Source organism: Chelon labrosus (genome assembly GCF_963514085.1).
Source record: "Chelon labrosus genome assembly, chromosome: 9".
Classification (NCBI taxonomy): domain Eukaryota; kingdom Metazoa; phylum Chordata; class Actinopteri; order Mugiliformes; family Mugilidae; genus Chelon; species Chelon labrosus.
Genome location: NC_140359.1, coordinates 14,243,744 through 14,251,281, shown reverse-complemented (window position 1 = coordinate 14,251,281; position 7,538 = coordinate 14,243,744).

Below are 7,538 nucleotides of genomic sequence, written 5' to 3'. Positions count from 1 at the left end.
AGTAAGCATTCTAGACGTGTGAGGCTGAAGTGCTAGTCTGTGCAAACACCCTTACATACAGTATGCTAGCACTGTGCTTCTACAGCAGCAGCTATCCAGATGCTGGATACCACTGATGATGTGGAACAACTGTCCTTTGTTGGTGCCCTCAGAGACATCACGACTTACATCCGGTATTACTGCACCTTACTTAGGTATATGATCAAACACCTTTGCCTGTTTAAATGGATTTAGTAGAAAGCTCCATTCCACGTTTAACACTGAGTTGTCTCCCAGTCATTGAGTCTTTTCTGTGATGGCCCGGTGTAGCCAGTGGCGAAGAGTACCTGCCTTGTTTCAACCCGGTCATTAAAACGGCCTTTTGATCATTGCACATAATGAGTGGTTTCTCTGTGAGATGCGGGTGTGAACAGATTGGCCTCATTATTTGAATTAAACCAAATGCTCTGCAGGTCTGAAGAGGATGGTTGTTGCACATTAAGTGTGTGATAATGACGACCTGCTGCAGAGTGTGCTCCAGGGGAACTTTCTCTTTTCCTCTTTTCCTCTTTTCCTCTGTACACTGCATACACTATATACTGTATATTTCTTCACAGTATTCACGAAGGTACATGTTGAGCACTTTTCCTGACTCTTTAAGAATGAGAGGCCTGCGGTCTGTGTCACATTTGTGCTTGTCAAGATGAGTTGGAATGTTTGCAAATGTCTTGGCTCTTGTCGCTGTCATTTTTTCATGTCCCGTTTCTACATGTACAGTAAGTGCTCAGCAATTCTCAATCTCGTGTGTTCGCCACCCAAGCATTTTAATGGACGAACCAAAAAAAGGTTTTTATTGCAGTTCTACCAAAACATCCCTTAAAATGGTAATTGGAACCAAAGAAACCAAAATGACTTTCTACAGTTGACTTGATTTTCTCTCATTGCTGGGAATACATTATGTTATTATCTCCACTTCCTCTTGGTCAGAGACCAAAGGATCGCCGAGCCGTCCGCATTGCCTTCTCTCGTGTAGGCCTAATTGCTGCCTGGCTTAATAACTGACTGTCTCACACACCCATTTCTTCTGTGGTTGAAGAACACTGAGAAGCAGGACTCTCCTGGGAATTTTAGCTCAGTGAGTCAATGAGTGTTCGCATAGGCTGCGTAAATGTCATAGATCATGCTGTTTTAAATACCTTGGTGGTAAGCTGTCAACCGTGACACCCAAACCTAATTTGAAATATCGTAATCCCGAGTCTCCAAAGGTCATCGGTCGGCTGATTACAGCAGAAGCGATAAGCTTAAATGGTTTCCACAGTGCTGAAATATATGAACTGCAATTGGCAAAGATCTGTGATGTGGGAATAGTCTGTGTTCGGTTATCAGCCTCCACCCCTCTCCCCACTCACTCCCACTGGCTGTGTTCCACTGACATGCAGGCAGAATAAAGTGGTTTGCTATAAGGTGGCAGATGCAGTGATTCATACAGTTCCAGTCTAGTGGGCTTGTCAAACAATCGCTATTTCCTCTCAGACCTCTCACATGTCGAGTCCGACGGCTGTGTTGAATCAACAGATGATGAAGTCCTATAATCAGTGGGAACATTTCAACGGATCTGTGCAGAAAATGTCTTAATTTAAAATTAAAATTCTGTATTTTACTATAAAGTCATTCAGCCTAATTTTACCCATTACTTTTTTATCATGCTTTACAGTATAGTTTGCCCATTCATACCTGTGGACATTGAATTAACTTGGACAGACAGATGAATGCTTCTCACTAGAGGCTGCAGTGGAAGGAGGGTGAAATCTGTGTATTTGTGTATCCCCTCAGAGCGACTGACAGCTGTTCAGGTGTCCCAACAAGACTGGCGCTCGACTGACACCTGGTACTCCACACGGGTGTGCCACTTGTTCAGGCGTCCTCACAATGGCAGTGTGCAGCTTTCTTTTCTTTTTTCGCCCCCTTTCAATTATTTTTATGGTGTTCGGAAGTCATAGAAGCGAGTGGGTGTGTATTGGCTGGGTACTGTGTTCCTTCTGTCTGGCGGTGTCTCTTTCAAAAAAATAAAAATAAAAAATCCATTCAAAACATTTTAGGCTAACTTAGCTCACAGATGAATGCAGATGTTTGCTGACAATACCTCTGTGTGTACTCAGCACAGCTAAATCACCATTGGCCTCAAAGCTCCAATATCAGTCTCCAACCACATGTGAAGACTAAGAAGACATAAGAATAATATACTTTTGTTTACATTTTGTTTTTCCACAGGATGACCCCTACGTCACGAAAACTCAGTTCCTAATGTATGTGCAATGCAGGTGTCAAGTTCACACTTCTGTAAGTTGCCTGGTAGTCTTTCTCTTGATTCAATATTACTAATTATAGTTAAAAAAAAAAAAACTGTTCATTGATTTGATTGACTGGAAACCAGACAAACATTTTTTTGAGAATTGGTCAGAAACTTCTCCATTGGGAACTGATTAAGCTATAAACATTGGCCTGACCAATCAAATCAAGCCGGCTTTATGCAGTAATGAACAAAACAGTAGTCATGCACGTCATCCCACTGCCATGGAGTTGAATTTGGCTCTGATTGGTCATTGGACTGTCCAATTGCGAGCAGAGGTATTATTTTCTTTCTCTTTATTAATGAAAAATGCCCCCAAAACAAAATCCAAATGGCCCATTGCTACTCTCATTTTGATTTTGGTCTGAATGAACAGGATTAACTGTGCTGTCCCTTACTTCTGCTGGCCTCTCACTCATGCTGAAGGGATCAGCTTCGGTGGTCCGGGCCTCTTCACTTAACTCCAAAGGATTAAGGTTTCACGTCTGTCCAGAGGCAACTTGATTTTCCCACATTCTGAAGTCTAAACAGCGGGTTCACCCACAAACACACACGCATACTTCAAGTTTGTGTCACTGTACCTTGGGAGATTGCAGCAAGCTGTTTTCTCTCCCTCTCTCTCTGTCACAGGTTTGGCTTTTGTTTGACTCACAAATTTAACAACTTATTTCACACCATTATTTATTAATTTATTTTTCTTCTAGCAACATCTCAGGAGAGGAACTTCGTGATGTTGATATGTGCCAGTTGGATGTTATTGTTTATTTATACAGGAGCAAACATACTGTCAAACACATGAAGTGAGTTACTGCAGATTTTCTCTACTCGGCCTGTGTTTGTAGATACTGGAGGATTTCCTTTTTTTTAAAAAAAAAAACTCATAAATCCTGATTTGGGTTGTCTGTAGAAAGCAGTGTGCAATCAGTACAGTCAAACAGTGCAGCCTTTAAAATTCAGATTTCTGCAGGACACATCCCTTTAAGATCTGAGACATTTAATGCCTCTTTTATGTTGTCTGAGGTGGCATGGGACCGGAGGCAGACCGTCTTTATAGGTCATGTGATATGTGGGTCATCTTGGGGCCCGCACAGCGGATCGCCGGGATCAAACGCTCTTTGACCGGCTCTTTCACTCATTGATTTATAGGTACTGAAAGGCAACAGGACATCCAAAGTTACACATACAGTAGAGACGATTTTACACAGCGCTCGGTGACTTGCAGCTTTTAACTTAACGATGACCCGGTCTGAAGCAGTAAAACTGTTAAGCGATTCCTGTAACCTTAAGACGGGGTGGTCATTAATTATGCCGGGGTCAGGTGGCAAATTCCACCCAGAATCAGGTCTGTTTGAGCTGCGAGTGTGTGAAGTCGTTTAACAAGTTATGAAAGCTGTTTCTTTATGCGGTGTCATCAAAATGCAACCTGTATTATTAACTGAGACCTTTGTTCCCTCTACTTAGAGTTCAAATGTGTCTCAAACTGATTTTGACCATGTTAAAAAAAAAGACTTCTTGTGTGTGTTGCCCACCTGAAACTCACATTACTGAAATTACTCAAAATCTCCAACTCGTTATCTCCAGCCTTCCCTTTCAACATCACCCTTTCCCTCCTTCCCCTCCTCTTTTTCTCAGAGTCTGGCTGACCAGACCAGTCCAGCCTTGCAGGGGAGAGATGTATTGTGGGTAACGGTTGCAGCGCCCCGAGATGATTACAATGCACACAGGTATGGAAAAAGCACCTATGACTTTTTACAAGGGCTCCTCAGGCTTCAGGGGGGAGGTTTTCTTTCAGAAGCTTTTCACCTCTGGCTCCGGTCCGTGTTCAGACAACAATACCTTGGTTTTGAACAATTAGTCCACCCCGCTGTGACCAGACCTCTCTGTAGATTTTGAATTCCACACAGAAGCTCATATGTCTTTTATCCACCTTCAATAAAATACATATATGAACACTTTTGCAACACAGTCATGCTCTTGAGTCACTCTGTATTGTAATTATAAGGCAAACTGATATAGTTCAGCTGATAGATAGTATTATTATATGTGATAGCAAGTATTGGATGATTATTACTGATGTATTAACATGCAAACAGCATTTAAATATCATAGCTGACTGAAGTAGAGATGTTTTTATTCATTGTATATACATGCTCCATTTACTGTAAAACAGTTTGCTGTATGTTATTTCATTCATTACACGACAGTGGCAAATATACATGGTTGAGTAGAACCATAGAATATTAGAATGAGTGCAGTTTTTGAGTACATTTACTTTGGACCACTGCCAAGTCCTTCTGAAGACACAAATACGCGCATGCAGGCACGCACGCGCCTCACTCTGTTAAACCCTCCTACCTGCCTGACAGTGGCCAATCGCGCTGCTCATTGGCCAAGAGTTGATAAACTGTGGTCCAGCCTCTCCCCCGTGTGGAAAAGCCAAGCACAGAGGTTCAGTTAACCACTGGTTGCTCAGTGACCTCACATTCTTGCAAGCATCATTCAGAAACTTCATTCACGCAAACACACAAAACACTACTTCTCAAAACTGTCTGTGGAGACTGAAAAAAATAATAATTAAATAGCTCCAAGAAAAACTTGATTGGCGTTGTTTGTTTTGTTTTGTTCGCATCTCTGCATCCTCCCATCGGATGCAACTGTCTAAAGTGGTTCAGTGGGATGGAGGGGGAAACTCTCAAGACTGACATAAATGTGCTCTTGGAACAAACAGTACGTTGTGACTCAAATTCAGCCAGAGACAAGTCAGCACCACCCTGTTTCCATTGCGCAGCCTTGGATAACAGTGGTGCGCCCTCCACATGGCATCAGACACAAACCTTTATCAGGGGCAGCTGAATTGTATCCGTCGCTTACACCGATAGTGACACAGACAGGACACCTATACAATAGTTATGTGTATAAATATCTGGCAATACTTAGATCATATTGGATCACTTTGAATCTATCTGGATGTTAACAGTGCAGATGCACTCAATCTATAAACTGACACGTGTTACCTGCGCAAGATAACGACGTGCGGTCGGACCAGCCTGATTGGACGAGGATGTACCTCACTGGCACATGGCCAAATTAAGGTTTTTCCCTCCTCCACAGGGTGTCTCATTCACTTTTTAGATGCGCCCCTCCTCCCCAACACTGACGAAATAACAGTGAGTTGGACAAAATTGAACTTGTTGCTTGCCAGCACTTCACGGCTTCTGTCGCTGTGTTCACAACCAGTATCATACCGGAGAGGGAGCCTGCGACTGTGCAGCATCAAGGAGAAGAGGAAGGCGCACCCGGGAAGATAAGTGCTGCTGCGCCTGTTTGGAGTGGACCTGCATAGGCACTTTTTACGCACGCATGTTACGCACGGGGACTAACTCAGTTTAAGGACATACATCGATATTTTTTACATTTTATGGGATAAAACAGATTTAAACGTGAGTATATTTTTGTTATTTATATTTGAAAATACGTAGCATTACCTATGTATAGACAATCTTTTGTGATGTTATCCAGTATTTGGGAATAGAACCCAAACTGATTGATTTAACTCAGTTTAAGTTAGATCAGTCTTCAAATGAATGAACTGAAACGCACTCAGTGATGCCTTGTTGTCCTTAGATAACCTCCACCGCTGTGTCCCACCGAGCGAGACAAGTTACTTTCTAAGAATCTGCAAGATTGGAGGTCACTGCATCATCTTTAAAGTCACAATTAGAATAGTCGGCACCGTCGTCATTTTTTGTTTAACATCCAAAAGCAACAGGTGTTTGGGTTAAAAAAAAAAAAAAAAAAAAGAGTCGTAAATAGCACTACAGCCTCACTCAAATTTATACATTTGCGCATTAATGAATAAATTACGCTGCCAAGGAGGTCAATGAGACCTTTCTGCTTCACTGCATCAATGAGCTGCGCACAAAAGGACACTTCCTCAAGAAGTCTGCAGCTGATTATACGCCTGTGTGATGCTGAAGAGCTGAAGTGCTGTGATTTACCCGAAATGCACATTATTCTGCAAATGTGTCCAAAAATTTTACGTAGATTAAAACTAATTAAAAGTCATTAGTAATTAATAATGGCATTAATAATGATCAGCCTGTGGCCACTGTCTCCCCAAAGTATCGTTTGCTTAACTTTACCTTAGGGTGGGTCCCTGAAATGAATTCACCAATCATCGACTGCCACTGTGAAATATTTTATGATGATCTTTTTGTCATTGCCAGTTTCCATAAGAGAGAGAGGGGGAGAGAGAGGGAGGGAGAGGGCGAGCGCGTCTCGTTTTCAAAATAAAGAATTGCCGTTTTCAGCTCCCACTGGGACCCACCGCTTGTGTTTATACAGTGGGGTGCAAATGAGGGCGAGGGGCTCACACTGCTCACGTCCTCCTGTCTCCACAAACCCTGAAGTTCGACCCCACAGGAAGTTTTACCTCTCAGCTCCGCCACCCACAAATTCACCGAGGTTGGGGCATTAGATGTGAAACAAATAATGATAATAAAATACCTATATTTTGCCTCTTAATGTGATTTGTCAGGTAAATGCCACGCCCCTTGTACCCGAGCATATTTAAAAAGAGTGAGACATATCCTTTTATTATGATTTATTGTCAACATTTTTTACTGGTAAATGGTTGATTTTGTGCAGTGATGCCACCTGAATGTTGAAAAAGACTACTTGAATGTCTAGATGAGGTCTCTCTCAAGGAAAATAAAAGCATCCTAAAGGCCCTGTTGTTTCCTAATATGTCTTTTTCATTTTTCCAACAGATGATACTAAATATAAAACATATCCTGTGGTTGTATTGCCTCTGTGAAGCTGCATCTGCAACAAGTAAGTTCTGAATGGGCTACTCCGCTCTTCTCTCTTTCTTAGCCACTCCTCCATCTATCACCTCCTTTTCTCTATCTCCCCCCATTTCTCCTCACACATCTCACCTCCTCCTCTACCTGCCTGTAGTTTTTGACACGGTCACATTCAGCAGGGGTCCACACTCGCATCACTGGGGTTTCAGTTTTCTTAAAGTGGCCGTCTGTGATAAGCCCCCACCAGTGAGGCTCTTGTAAAAAGTGAACTGTGACATGGGAATTGCGGTTCACATGACGGACCCCCTGGCCCCCATGGATCTGCTGGCCACTTGTCCCCTTGACTCTGTCTCTGGATGAACACCTTTCAATTAGTCTCCCAGTCTGGAAGGTGAACAGCTGTT